The 15,907-nt window shown below is 39.1% G+C and overlaps 1 protein-coding gene across 3 annotated transcripts in view; it reads left to right on the plus strand.

The window, feature by feature from the left end:
* The window catches only part of DENND5A (DENN domain containing 5A), a 223,097-nt gene that overhangs the window by 143,772 nt on the left and 63,418 nt on the right, over positions 1–15,907 (plus strand). The window lies entirely within an intron of this gene.

The following is a 15,907-nucleotide window of genomic DNA, read 5'->3' on the forward strand; positions in this document are numbered from 1 at the left end:
TGTCCCTCCCTGTCTAGTGACTCTTGCGTGGAGTTCCACTTCTTGAGTATTGCTATCCCATACGTCACTAGCTCATGGACTCTTGCCAATTACATGAAAGAAAACATAATTTATGTAAGAACTTATCTGATAAATTCATTTCTTTCATATTGGAAAGAGTCCATGAGGCCCACCCTTTTTATGGTGGTTATGATTTTTTTGTATAAAGCACAATTATTTCCTTATTTCCAAATTCCTTTGTTGATGCTTTTTACTCCTTTCTTTATCACCCCACTACTTGGCTATTCGTTAAACTGAATTGTGGGTGTGGCGAGGGGTGTATTTATAGGCATTTTGAGGTTTGGGAAACTTTGCCCCTTCTGGTAGGATTGTATATCCCATACGTCACTAGCTCATGGACTCTTGCCAATATGAAAGAAATTAATTTATCAGGTAAGTTTTTACATAAATTATGTTTTTTTGGAACAAAGTAAGGGTTCCTCGAATTTTGGCTTTTCTTCAGGAGGGCCTGGAGATGGGTTTGTCAGTCAGTACTTTAAAGGGTCAGATTTCGACTCTGTCTATTCTTCTGCATAAACGTCTGGCAGTTCTGCCAGATGTTGTCTTTTGTTCAGGCCTGTGTTTAAATCTGTTGCTCCTACTTGGAGTCTTAACCTTGTTCTTAGAGTTTTGCAGCAGGCTCTGTTTGAGCCGATGCATTGTGTTAGTATTAAATTACTATCTTGGAAGGTTTTGTTTGTTCTTACTATTTTTTCTGTTCGCAGAGTTTCCAAACTTTTGGCTCTGCAGTGTGATTCCCCTTACCATTATTTTTCATGCTGATAAGGCGGTCCTTCGTACTAAGCTGGGGTTTCTCCCTAAGGTAGTGTCAGATTGCAATATTAATCAGGAAATTGTTGTTCCTTCTTTTTGTCCTAACCCTTCTTCCCAGATGGAACGTCTTTTGCATAACTTGGATATTGTGCGTGCTCTTAAATTTTACCTTCAAGAACTAAAGATTTTCAAACTGCTCTGTTTGTTGTTTTCTCTGGTAAGCGTAGGGGTCAGAAGGCCACTTCTACCTCTCTTTCTCTCTGGTTGAGAAGTGTTAATCATTTAACTTATGAGACAGCTGGACAGCAGCCTCCTGAAATAATTACGGCTCATTCCTCTACAGCTGTTTCATCTTCATGGGCTTATAAAAATGAAGCTTCTGTAGAGCAAATCTTTAAGGCGGTCACTTGGTCCTCTATACATACTTTTTCCAAATTCTACAAATTTGATACTTTTGCCTCAGCTTAGGCTTCTTTTGGGAGAAAGGTTCTTCAAGCAGTGGTGCCTTCAGTTTAGGTCCGCCTGTCTTGTTCTCCCTCCCTATTCATTCTGTGTCCTCTAGCTTGGGTATTGGTTCCCACTAGTAATTAGAATGTTTTGTGGACTCTCCATGCCATAGGAAAAAAAATAATAATTTATGCTTATCTGATAAATTTATTTATTTCCGGGCATAGAGAGTCCACGACCCACCCTTTTTTAAATTCAGACGACAGTTTTTTTTGGCACAAACCCCAGGCACCTCTATATCCTTGTGTTACTTATTTTTCCGTTCCCTTTGGCCGAATGACTGGGGGTTATGGGTAAGGGAAGTGATACTTAACAGCTTTGCTGGGGTGCTGTTTGCCACCTCCTTCTGGCCAGGAGTGAATATCCCACTAGTAATTACAATGTTTCGTGGACTCTCTATGCCCGGAAAGAAAAGACTCTGTCTCCCTAAGAAGAGAATATCCCCTAAGAAAAAGGGAAGAGGCCGGAAGGGCAATAACCGTCTTTAGGCCCGAAGCCACCGGCTAAACGGGAAGAAAAGATCCTGCAAATGTCCTAGAGAGGACCCCCTCACAAGGAGCTCGCCCAAAAGGGGCACAGCCAACCCATTCGCCTGTGGAGCAGAGAATCCACGGGTACACTGGCAAACTGACAGGGGAATGCCACTCTAAGGCGCACCAGAAACTGGGAACCAGCACCAGCAGCCAGGTAGAAACCCACATTCTTAAGGCACAATCCACCCAGCTAACCCCAGAGGACATGGGTTACTCTATGGCAAGGAGTAATAAATACTCCATTAAACCAGGCCAACCCTGACCCAGTCCGTTAGATGCCTGGGACTAAAGGCAAAGAATGACTGGGGATGAGGGGAGGAGTATTTAAGCCTTTGGCTGGGGTGTCTTTGCCTCCTCCTGGTGGCCAGGTTCTTAATTCCCAAAAGTAATGAATGCAGCTTTGGACTCTTTCCATCAGAAGAAAAGGCAATTATCAGGTAAGCATAATTTATCTTTTTTATGCAGAAAAATATCATCAAAGGTTCTAAAATACACTGTTTAAAGGGACAGTCTAGTCCAAAAAAACTTTCATGATTTAAATAGGGCATGTAATTTTAAACAACTTCCCAATTTACTTTTATCACCAATTTTGCTTTGTTCTTTTGGTATTCTTAGTTGAAAGCTAAACCTAGGAGGTTCATATGCTAATTTCTTAGACCTTGAAGACTGCCTCTAATCTGAATGCATTTTGACCACTAGAGGGTGTTAGTTCATGTGTTTCATATAGATAACATTGAGCTCATGCACGTGAAGTGACCTAGGAGTGAGCACTGATTGGCTAAAATGCAAGTCTGTCAAAAGAACTGAAATAAGGGGGCAGTCAGCAGAAGCTTACATACAATGTAATTACAGAGGCAAAACTTGTATTAACATAAGTGTTGGTTATGCAAAACTGGGCAATGGGTAATAAAGGGATTATCTTTCTTTTTAAACAACAAAAATTCTGGTGTTGACTGTTCCTTTAAACCCCTTAGCTGCCAGAAATGTGTGCACATCTGCTACATACTGCACAGCAGGCAGCTCTTTCAAAGCAGTGAAGGGGTTAAACAGTTTGTTTTATCAGACAGAAAAGTGAAATCAGAAACTACCTTATTGCAAATGCTGTATTTACTCCCAATGTTAGCCTTCCATTTGCCTAAAAAACAACTTATATTTACATTTAAGTCTGTACCCCAGCAACAAGAAAACATAAAATCAACTGCTTCTCAGAGTACAATCCATTGTGGTCCTTGGACAAAGCAGCATAGTCTTACTTAAAATATGTTTATATAACATGTCTGATTATTATTATGAATAAAAAGGGAACTTGTGTTTGTGTAGAAAAAAATACATTTAATATGAGTGGGTACAGGGATTTTGAGTAGAAATTCAGAGAATGCAACAAAAGACCATGCAGGTAACTGCTACTACAGCTCAGATATTGAGTCAATGAAAGTGCTAAAACCTTCTGTAAATACATACGTAAAATGAGGAACACTTAGACACACACAAGCAGTAACAATAGAGTTGTGGGACATAGGTGAGACTTACATCAGTTCTGGCAGTGCGCAGGTTAAGGAGAAATTCTGCAGACACTTCACAAACTCCCTTCTCAGCAGCAGTAGCAGACGCAAGTCTCTTAAAGGGTAGGCGGCACAGTGTGTACTAGTTTGATTACTTTCATTTTGTTAACCCCACGCTGTGGAAGACTAGAAAGCATGAGGTTTCTACTTTCACTTGCTGTGGGTAAAAGGAACCTGGATGCACTGCATCTATATGGATAAAAAGCAGTGATCTGCTAAAAAACCTGATTTTTTTTTCAGCCAGCTGTCCAGTATTTTTCTGCTAATTTTACTGGACAGCTGGCTGAAAAAACGGACTGTTCGGTCAAAAACCGGGCACCTGGCAACCCTATCTGCATCGTATGGTATTCAGTCCTGCATATTCTTGACTACTGGTTTTCAAACCTGCCCTCAGGCCTCCCTAACGGGCCACATTGTGAGGATATCTGAACTGGAGCACAGGTGAAATAATCGGCTGATTAGTAAACATGGCTACTTTACCTGCTCTCATCCAAGGTAATCCTGGAAACCTGGCCTGTTGGGGAGGTCTGAGGACAGATTTGAAAACCAGTGGTCTAGATAATTTACTAGAGGTTAAAATACTTATTTCTTCTGTTATGTGTGATCAGTCCACGGGTCATCATTACTTCTGGGATATAACTCCTCCCCAACAGGAAATGCAAGAGGATTCACCCAGCAGAGCTGCATATAGCTCCTCCCCTCTACGTCACTCCCAGTCATTCTCTTGCACCCAACGACTAGATAGGATGTGTGAGAGGACTATGGTGATTATACTTAGTTTTTATAACTTCAATCAAAAGTTTGTTATTTTACAATAGCACCGGAGCGTGTTGTTGCCTCTCTGGCAGAGTTTGAAGAAGAATCTACCAGAGTTTTTACTATGATTTTAACCGGAGTAGTTAAGATCATATTGCTGTTTCTCGGCCATCTGAGGGAGGTAAAAGCTTCAGATCAGGGGACAGCGGGCAGATGAATCTGCATTGAGGTATGTAGCAGTTTTTATTTTCTGAATGGAATTGATGAGAAAATCCTGCCATACCGTTATAATGACATGTATGTATACTCTACACTTCAGTATTCTGGGGATGGTATTTCACCGGAATTACTCTGTTAAAAGTACACTAAACCTTTTAATAGGTATTTATCATGTTAAACGTTTTTGCTGGAATGTAGAATCGTTTGCATTTTCTGAGGTACTGAGTGAATAAATATTTGGGCATTATTTTTCCACTTGGCAGTTACTTGTTTTAATTGTGACAGTTTCGTTTCTCTCTCACCGCTGTGTGTGAGGGGGAGGGGCCGTTTTTGGCGCTCTTTGCTACGCATCAAAAATTTCCAGTCAGTTACTCTTGTATTTCCTGCATGATCCGGTTCATCTCTAACAGAACTCAGGGGTCTTCAAACTTCTTTGGAGGGAGGTAGATTCTCTCAGCAGAGCTGTGAGACTTATATATTGACTGTGATTAAAAAACGTTGCTCTGTAATTTTTATTTTCAAATTTAATTATTGTTAATTTACTAATGGGAACAAACCTTTGCTAAAAGTTGTGTTGTTTTTAAGGATTGAGACTATAACTGTTTTTCAGTTCATTATTTCAACTGTCATTTAATCGTTTAGTGCTTCTTTGAGGCACAGTACGTTTTTGTTAAATAAGATTGTAACCAAGTTGCAAGTTTATTGCTAGTGTGTTAAACATGTCTGACTCAGAGGAAGATACCTGTGTCATTTGTTCCAATGCCAAGGTGGAGCCCAATAGAAATTTATGTACTAACTGTATTGATGCTACTTTAAATAAAAGCCAATCTGTACAATTTGAACAAATTTCACCAAACAGCGAGGGGAGAGTTATGCCGACTAACTCGCCTCACGTGACAGTACCTGCATCTCCCGCCCGGGAGGTGCGTGATATTATGGCGCCTAGTACATCTGGGCGGCCATTACAGATAACATTACAAGATATGGCTACTGTTATGACTGAAGTTTTGGCTAAATTACCAGAACTAAGAGGCAAGCGTGATCACTCTGGGGTGAGAACAGAGTGCGCTGATAATACTAGGGCCATGTCTGATACTGCGTCACAACTTGCAGAGCATGAGGACGGAGAGCTTCATTCTGTGGGTGACGGTTCTGATCCAAACAGATTGGATTCAGATATTTCAAATTTTAAATTTAAATTGGAAAACCTCCGTGTATTACTAGGGGAGGTTTTAGCGGCTCTTAATGATTGTAACACTGTTGCAATACCAGAGAAATTGTGTAGGTTGGATAAATACTTTGCGGTACCGGCGAGTACTGACGTTTTTCCTATACCTAAGAGACTAACTGAAATTGTTACTAAGGAGTGGGATAGACCCGGTGTGCCGTTCTCACCCCCTCCAATATTTAGAAAGATGTTTCCAATAGACGCCACCACACGGGACTTATGGCAAACGGTCCCTAAGGTGGAGGGAGCAGTTTCTACTTTAGCTAAGTGTACCACTATCCCGGTGGAGGATAGCTGTGCTTTTTCAGATCCAATGGATAAAAAATTAGAGGGTTACCTTAAGAAAATGTTTGTTCAACAAGGTTTTATATTGCAACCCCTTGCATGCATCGCGCCGATTACGGCTGCGGCAGCATTTTGGATTGAGTCTCTGGAAGAGAACCTTAGTTCATCTACGCTGGACGACATTACGGACAGGCTTAGAGTCCTTAAACTAGCTAATTCATTCATTTCGGAGGCCGTAGTACATTTAACCAAACTTACGGCTAAGAACTCAGGATTCGCCATTCAGGCACGTAGAGCGCTGTGGCTAAAATCCTGGTCAGCTGATGTAACTTCTAAGTCCAAATTACTTAATATTCCTTTCAAGGGGCAAACTTTATTTGGGCCCGGTTTGAAAGAAATTATCGCTGACATTACAGGAGGTAAGGGCCACGCCCTGCCTCAAGACAAAGCCAAAGCTAAGGCTAGACAGTCTAATTTTCGTCCCTTTCGGAATTTCAAAACAGGAGCAGCATCAACTTCCACTGCACCAAAACAGGAAGGAGCTGTTGCTCGTTACAGACAAGGCTGGAAACCTAACCAGTCCTGGAACAAGGGCAAGCAGGCCAGGAAACCTGCTGCTGCCCCAAAGACAGCATGAACCGAGGGCCCCCGATCCGGGACCGGGTCTAGTGGGGGGCAGACTCTCTCTCTTCGCCCAGGCTTGGGCAAGAGATGTTCAGGATCCCTGGGCGCTAGAGATCATATCTCAGGGATACCTTCTAGACTTCAAATTCTCTCCCCCAAGAGGGAGATTTCATCTGTCAAGGTTGTCAACAAACCAGATAAAGAAAGAAGCGTTTCTACGCTGTGTACAAGATCTGTTATTAATGGGAGTGATCCATCCGGTTCCGCGGTCGGAACAAGGACAAGGGTTTTACTCAAACCTGTTTGTGGTTCCCAAAAAAGAGGGAACTTTCAGGCCAATCTTGGATTTAAAGATCCTAAACAAATTCCTAAGAGTTCCATCGTTCAAAATGGAAACTATTCGGACAATCTTACCCATGATCCAAAAGGGTCAGTACATGACCACAGTGGATTTAAAGGATGCTTACCTTCACATACCGATTCACAAAGATCATTACCGGTATCTAAGGTTTGCCTTCTTAGACAGGCATTACCAGTTTGTAGCTCTTCCATTCGGATTGGCTACGGCTCCAAGAATCTTCACAAAGGTTCTGGGTGCCCTTCTGGCGGTACTAAGACCGCGAGGAATTTCGGTAGCTCCGTACCTAGACGACATTCTGATACAAGCTTCAAGCTTTCAAACTGCCAAGTCTCATACAGAGTTAGTTCTGGCATTTCTAAGGTCGCATGGATGGAAAGTGAACGAAAAGAAGAGTTCTCTTTTTCCTCTCACAAGAGTTCCGTTCTTGGGGACTCTTATAGATTCTGTAGAAATGAAGATTTATCTGACAGAAGACAGATTAACAAAGCTTCTAAATGCATGCCGTGTCCTTCATTCCATTCAACTCCCGTCAGTAGCTCAATGCATGGAGGTGATCGGCTTAATGGTAGCAGCAATGGACATAGTTCCCTTTGCACGTCTACATCTCAGACCGCTGCAATTGTGCATGCTGAGTCAGTGGAATGGGGATTACTCAGACTTGTCCCCTACTCTGAATCTGGATCAAGAGACCAGAAACTCTCTTCTATGGTGGCTTTCTCGGCCACATCTGTCCAGGGGGATGCCATTCAGCAGGCCGGACTGGACAATTGTAACAACAGACGCCAGCCTACTAGGTTGGGGCGCTGTCTGGAATTCTCTGAAGGCTCAGGGACAATGGAATCAGGAGGAAAGTCTCCTGCCAATAAACATTCTGGAATTGAGAGCAGTTCTCCATGCCCTTCTGGCTTGGCCCCAGTTAAAAACTCGGGGGTTCATCAGGTTTCAGTCGGACAACATCACGACTGTAGCTTACATCAACCATCAAGGAGGGACAAGAAGCTCCCTAGCAATGATAGAAGTATCAAAGATAATTCGCTGGGCAGAGTCTCACTCTTGCCACCTGTCAGCAATCCACATCCCGGGAGTGGAGAACTGGGAGGCGGATTTCTTGAGTCGCCAGACTTTTCATCCGGGGGAGTGGGAACTTCATCCGGAGGTCTTTGCCCAAATACTTCGACGTTGGGGCAAACCAGAGATAGATCTCATGGCGTCTCGCCAGAACGCCAAACTTCCTCACTACGGGTCCAGATCCAGGGATCCGGGAGCGGTTCTGATAGATGCTTTGACAGCACCTTGGAACTTCGGGATGGCTTATGTGTTTCCACCCTTCCCGCTGCTTCCTCGATTGATTGCCAAAATCAAACAGGAGAGAGCATCAGTGATTCTAATAGCGCCTGCATGGCCACGCAGGACTTGGTATGCAGATCTAGTGGACATGTCATCCTGTCCGCCTTGGTCTCTACCTCTAAGACAGGACCTTCTGATACAGGGTCCATTCAAACATCAAAATCTAACTTCTCTGAAGCTGACTGCTTGGAAATTGAACGCTTGATTTTATCAAAACGTGGTTTTTCTGAGTCGGTTATTGATACCCTGATACAGGCTAGGAAGCCTGTTACCAGAAGGATTTACCATAAGATATGGCGTAAATACCTATACTGGTGCGAATCCAAAGGTTACTCCTGGAGTAAGGTTAGGATTCCTAGGATAATGTCTTTTCTACAAGAAGGTTTAGAAAAGGGTTTATCGGCTAGCTCATTAAAGGGACAGATCTCAGCTCTGTCCATCTTGTTACACAGGCGTCTGTCAGAAAATCCAGACGTCCAGGCCTTTTGTCAGGCTTTAGCTAGGATCAAGCCTGTGTTTAAAGCTGTTGCTCCGCCATGGAGTTTAAACTTAGTTCTTAACGTTTTACAGGGTGTTCCGTTTGAACCCCTTCATTCCATTGATATAAAATTGTTATCTTGGAAAGTTCTGTTTTTAATGGCTATTTCCTCGGCTCGAAGAGTCTCTGAGTTATCAGCCTTACACTGTGATTCTCCTTATCTGATCTTTCACTCAGACAAGGTAGTTCTGCGTACTAAACCTGGGTTCTTACCTAAGGTAGTCACTAACAGGAATATCAATCAAGAGATTGTTGTTCCATCCTTGTGTCCAAATCCTTCTTCAAAGAAGGAACGTCTTCTACACAATCTGGATGTAGTTCGTGCCCTCAAGTTCTACTTGCAGGCAACTAAAGATTTTCGCCAAACTTCTTCCCTGTTTGTCGTTTATTCTGGACAGAGGAGAGGTCAAAAAGCTTCTGCTACCTCTCTCTCTTTTTGGCTTCGTAGCATAATACGTTTAGCCTATGAGACTGCTGGACAGCAGCCTCCTGAAAGAATTACAGCTCATTCCACTAGAGCTGTAGCTTCCACTTGGGCCTTTAAGAATGAGGCCTCTGTTGAACAGATTTGCAAGGCTGCAACTTGGTCTTCGCTTCATACTTTTTCCAAATTTTACAAATTTGACACTTTTGCTTCTTCGGAGGCTATTTTTGGGAGAAAGGTTCTTCAGGCAGTGGTTCCTTCTGTATAATGAGCCTGCCTATCCCTCCCGTCATCCGTGTACTTTTGCTTTGGTATTGGTATCCCAGAAGTAATGATGACCCGTGGACTGATCACACATAACAGAAGAAAACATAATTTATGCTTACCTGATAAATTCCTTTCTTCTGTTGTGTGATCAGTCCACGGCCCGCCCTGTTTTAAGGCAGGTAAATATCTTTTAAATTATACTCCAGTCACCACTTCACCCTTGGTTTCTCCTTTCTCGTTGATTCTTGGTCGAATGACTGGGAGTGACGTAGAGGGGAGGAGCTATATGCAGCTCTGCTGGGTGAATCCTCTTGCATTTCCTGTTGGGGAGGAGTTATATCCCAGAAGTAATGATGACCCGTGGACTGATCACACAACAGAAGAAAGGAATTTATCAGGTAAGCATAAATTATGTTTTTTTAAATGTTTTGTTGTATCAGAATTCACTTCCATTTAAGAAAAGGAAAAAAAAAGCAATAGTTTCACACTTGATTTACCACACATTGCTCTTTTTGTTACAAGTATGAATGATCTAGGCAATGTTTAGTTTGGTTATTTATTTGCCTAAGATAATATGGAATAAGGTCGCTGTAAAAAATGCAGGTGTGTATCATTCTTTATCATTGTACGTAAATTATGTCTTACGAATACAAATGTACATTTTCAAATACATCACAAGTCCTTTTGCAAAATGGGAACTAGAATTTATTCTCAACAGTCTTTAAATACAAGCTGGAAGTTTAATTCCAAAAAAAAAATTACGTCCAACAGAAACAATTTTGTATTTAAAAAAAAAAAAGTGTTATTTGAAAAAAGAAGATTGTACTTTCAAATAACTAAATTTGTACTTACAAATTTTTTAATTTTTTTTTAATTAAAGATTTGTTTTCTATAAAAAAATTGTATTTGAAACTTTCCATTTGTATTCGTTTATCATTGTACATAAATTGTGACAAAGAATCACACACGCTTCCTTTCTGACAGCAATCTCATTTCATAAATTCAAAGGAAAGGTTTAAAATGTTCCAGGAAAAGGTGAAAAGCTTTGATAGTTCTGAGAAAAAATTATGAAAGTTTTGTGTTTAAAAGTTAATTTAGTCACAATTATTATTTACCATAAAATAAACCATCTGATATTTCCGTGTTCAACTGCTGATACTTTCTATGCAGGGGTTGTACAACTATCACTCCTGATTGGGTCAGCGGTAGTTTCTGCTTGTTGCCAATCGTTACTTCTATGTGCTTAACCCATTTGCTCTAATTCATTATTGCATGTAATTTTAAAGGACGATTAAACTTAACATTTCTACATTGCATAAAATGTTTCATTATTGCAATATACAGACCAGTCATTTATTTTGCTGCCTTTTGCTGTAAAATACATTTGAAAATTCTGCTTGTTCTGCTTTCTCCCTGGGAGCCTTGGGTTAATACTTTTTAGGCAAATTATGTGAGTTTTTGTTTACCTAATTGTAGTGAAAAAAGTGAAGGCGCCTAATAAAATCAGTGATATACAAATAAGCTATCTAAATAATACAGCTGGAAATAGTGTTTGCCCCAATGCGCTAAGATATAAAGGGCTAATCTAATACACAAAGTTGGCGAATAAATACTACTCGTAAAAGTGCTACAAATGTAACAAATACCAAATGTGGAATACTATAGACTTATAACCATAAAAATCGTGTTGCAAAATAAGCAAACAAACATGTATATAAAACACAAAATGTGAAAAGTGAAAAAACACACAATGAGTATTTATCAAAGTGCACAGTTCATATCATATCGAACCCAAAAATTCTCCGGGGTAAGAACGCCAGAGAAATGTCCCTTTTATTCAGGTGATATATGGCAGCGATGCTCCTTCCACAGCTGATCGGCAACCAGCGAAGATCTGTAGAAAATATGAAAAAACAAAAGGATGCGCCACAATAGTGTGACTACGTCAGGTACCAATGCTCATGCACACATCAAGATGTCACTTACTAAATGTCAGGCACTTGAGAAGTGCCACAGGTACAGGCTGGACTATTAAAAGCTGCCCAGCAAGCTCTCCTCACGTACGGTAAACCAACACAATCGTAATGTGACAGGAACCAAACAAAGTCAATCAGTTTCTTCCGAATAAAGTGCTTTCAAACACTCAAACAGCATCCGATTAAGATAAATAATTAAAAGAAAATAGTGTGATGCCTCAGGGTAAAAACAAATATGCAGTTTATTAAAACCCAATACACTACGCGTTTCTCGGTATTAAAAACTGTTTCCTCAGGTGTATACTTCTCAAACGACATCACAACTTATAAAACAAAACTCGGCGTCTACAGCCAATCAGTGCGCCTGCGCGCTAGAATAATGAGCCAATAGTAACCTCAGGCTGAGCCGGCAACCAACTAATAGGTTGGAAATAGTGGTGTGTGAACCCAGCCTCCCAATTTTAGATATGTGGCCAATGGATGTGATCTAAAATCAGCATTTAAACAGAACTATAAAAATATAAATATATAAAAAATATATAAGGCTCGATACTAAAACGTAACATAAAAATACCTATAATTATCTCAAGACAAATGACACCAGAGTTTACACATAAGGTGCAACTCTGTGGATGGTATAATACATAACGGTACACTCATAGGATCCAAACCTACAATCAAAAGTGTACTCAAAACAAATATAACATAAATATACTCGGCTAAAAGCAAATCTGTAAATGATAAAAATGGTATATATATGAAATATATAAAAAATATATATATTGGATCCTCATAGTAAGAGACAATGATTAACTAAGCATAACAAGTAATAAAACAATGTATCTCATGCCGGGGAGTCAGACAAATAGTTGTCTTAGGCCAAAATAAAGGGATATATATATCAGTGTGTAATGTAAAGGATAGATCTCATAGATAACGTGGTAATTCTCGTGGAAAGTGCCCCAAAGACCGAATATATTAGAAATCATGTAAAGCCAGCTCAGAGGGACACTGTTGGCGCATAATCCTTTACAGTGACAAAAAACATGCATAATAACTATTGCTACACAGGTATACTAAATAGTTTTTCATATACAACTAACAAGTGATACCAACATGTGCTAATGCAAAGAACAAAGTAACTAATTTAATGCAAAGAACAAAGTAACTAATTGAAAGCAGCCATGTTTATATTTTCGTTGAGACCATGGGGTTTAAGTGTTTTTAATTTCCATATCCAGAAGGTCTCCCTCTGTCGTAAATGTATGAACCTATTTCTGCCCCATTTGGGTGGTATAAATTCTGTTGGAAAGATACTAAAGGTATCAATTTCTCCTGCATGGTATTTCTTATTATGACGTGGGACACTGTGATTAACAGGTAAATTTCTAACATTTTTCACATTTCTCATATGTTCCCCCCATCTTTTTTTTTTAGAGGTCTAGACGTTCTTCCAATATACTGTACCCCACATTTGCACTGTAATAAATAAATCACAAATGCTGAATCACAAGTAAAGCAAGATGTAATATTGAATTTCTCCTTGGAGAAATTATTTGGAGTGGAACAGAACTTGCTGCTGTAGAATTTGTTGAGTCTTTAAATAAGAATAATTTGGGTCTGACTTTCACGTCCAATATTTCAAAAGAACAGATTGAATTTCTAGATCTTATACTATATTGGGATCATAGGGGGTCTATTTTGACCAAAACTTTTTTTAAGACTGTAGATACTAACAGTTATTTAAACTACAAAAGCAACCATTATAAACCATGGAAAGAAAATATCCCCCTCAACCAGTTCTGCAGAATACATAGAAATTGTACAGACATTTTAGTTTTTGATGAACAATCAAAAATTCTTAAAGAAATATTTTTTGAAAGAAATTATCCACCTAAACTAGTAGAAAACAGTTATCAAAGGGCTAGGAATAAAGAAAGAGTAGAATTTTTTAATCCCATGGAATCTTTGCAAAATGATAAAACATTAGATAAATCAAGGAAAAATAGTAATCTTCGTTTTATCACTAGATATAATAATAATCATTATTTAATTAAGAATACTCTACAGAAATATTGGTATATTTTGAAAAATGACCCAATATTGAAAGAACTACTTGAAGACACTCCCACATGTACCTTTAGGAGAGCACAAACCTTAAAAAACAAACTGGCACCAAGCAAAATTCTAATGAAAAAACCTATGAATAATACTGTTAATGGGCAGCATAATAAAACCTTTCTTAAGAGTAAAAATGTTTTTTTCAAGTGTAGGAGAGCAAACTGTGGTTTATGTAGTTATACTGTTGGGAACAAAACTGAATTTATCTCCTATTCTACCAAGGAGAAATTCAATATTACATCTTGCTTTACTTGCGATTCAGCATTTGTGATTTATTTATTACAGTGCAAATGTGGGGTACAGTATATTGGAAGAACGTCTAGACCTCTAAAAAAAGATGGGGGGAACATATGAGAAATGTGAAAAATGTTAGAAATTTACCTGTTAATCACAGTGTCCCACGTCATAATAAGAAATACCATGCAGGAGAAACTGATACCTTTAGTATCTTTCCAATAGAATTTATACCACCCAAATGGGGCAGAAATAGGTTCATACATTTACGACAGAGGGAGACCTTCTGGATATGGAAATTAAAAACACTTAAACCCCATGGTCTCAACGAAAATATAGACATGGCTGCTTTCAATTAGTTACTTTGTTCTTTGCATTAAATTAGTTACTTTGTTCTTTGCATTAGCACATGTTGGTATCACTTGTTGGTTGTATATGAAAAACTATTTAGTATACCTGTGTAGCAATAGTTATTATGCATGTTTTTTGTCACTGTAAAGGATTATGCGCCAACAGTGTCCCTCTGAGCCGGCTTTACATGATTTCTAATATATTCGGTCTTTGGGGCACTTTCCACGAGAATTACCACGTTATCTATGAGATCTATCCTTTACATTACACACTGATATATATATCCCTTTATTTTGGCCTAAGACAACTATTTGTCTGACTCCCCGGCATGAGATACATTGTTTTATTACTTGTTATGCTTAGTTAATCATTGTCTCTTACTATGAGGATCCAATATATATATTTTTTATATATTTCATATATATACCATTTTTATCATTTACAGATTTGCTTTTAGCCGAGTATATTTATGTTATATTTGTTTTGAGTACACTTTTGATTGTAGGTTTGGATCCTATGAGTGTACCGTTATGTATGATACCATCCACAGAGTTGCACCTTATGTGTAAACTCTGGTGTCATTTGTCTTGAGATAATTATAGGTATTTTTATGTTACGTTTTAGTATTGAGCCTTATATATTTTTTATATATTTATATTTTTATAGTTCTGTTTAAATGCCGATTTTAGATCACATCCATTGGCCACATATCTAAAATTGAGAGTCTGGGTTCACACACCTCTATTTCCAACCTATCAGTTGGTTGCCGGCTCAGCCTGAGGTTACTATTGGCTCATTATTCTAGCCCGCAGGCGCACTGATCGGCTGTAGACGCCGAGTTTTGTTTTATAAGTTGTGATGTCGTTTGAGAAGTATACACCTGAGGAAACGGTTTTTAATACCGAGAAACGCGTGGTGTATTGGGTTTAAATAAACTGCATATTTGTTTTTACCCTGCGGCATCACACTACTTTCTTTTAATTATTTATCTTAATCGGATGCTGTTTGAGTGTTTGAAAGCACTTTATTCGGAAGAAACTGATTGACTTAGTTTGGTTCCTGTCACATTACGATTGTGTTGGTTTACTGTACGTGAGGAGAGCTCGCTGGGCAGCTTTTAATAGTCCAGCCTGTACCTGTGGCACTTCTCAAGTGCCTGACATCTAGTAAGTGACATCTTGATGTGTGCATGAGCATTGGTACCTGACGTACTCACACTATTGTGGCGCCTCCTTTTGTTTTTTCATATTTTGTTTACCTAACCCTAACCGTCTCTGAAGTCACTTGTTCTTAAAAGGTGGATTATCAGTTTTGATTCAATAATCATGTTAGGAAAAATATTTGCAATAGCAGTGGGCATACTAGTTTAGGTGGGAATATTATTGCAAATGCATAAATATATACAGGGAGTGCAGAATTATTAGGCAAGTTGTATTTTTGAGGATTAATTTTATTATTGAACAACAACCATGTTCTCAATGAACCCAAAAAAACTCATTAATATCAAAGCTGAATATTTTTGGAAGTAGTTTTTAGTTTGTTTTTAGTTTTAGCTATTTTAGGGGGATATCTGTGTGTGCAGGTTACTATTACTGTGCATAATAATTAGGCAACTTAACAAAAAACAAATATATACCCATTTCAATTATTTATTTTTACCAGTGAAACCAATATAACATCTCAACATTCACAAATATACATTTCTGACATTCAAAAACAAAACAAAAACAAATCAGTGACCAATATAGCCACCTTTCTTTG

This window comes from Bombina bombina, chromosome 7 (genome assembly GCF_027579735.1).
Source record: "Bombina bombina isolate aBomBom1 chromosome 7, aBomBom1.pri, whole genome shotgun sequence".
Taxonomy (NCBI): Eukaryota; Metazoa; Chordata; class Amphibia; order Anura; family Bombinatoridae; genus Bombina; species Bombina bombina.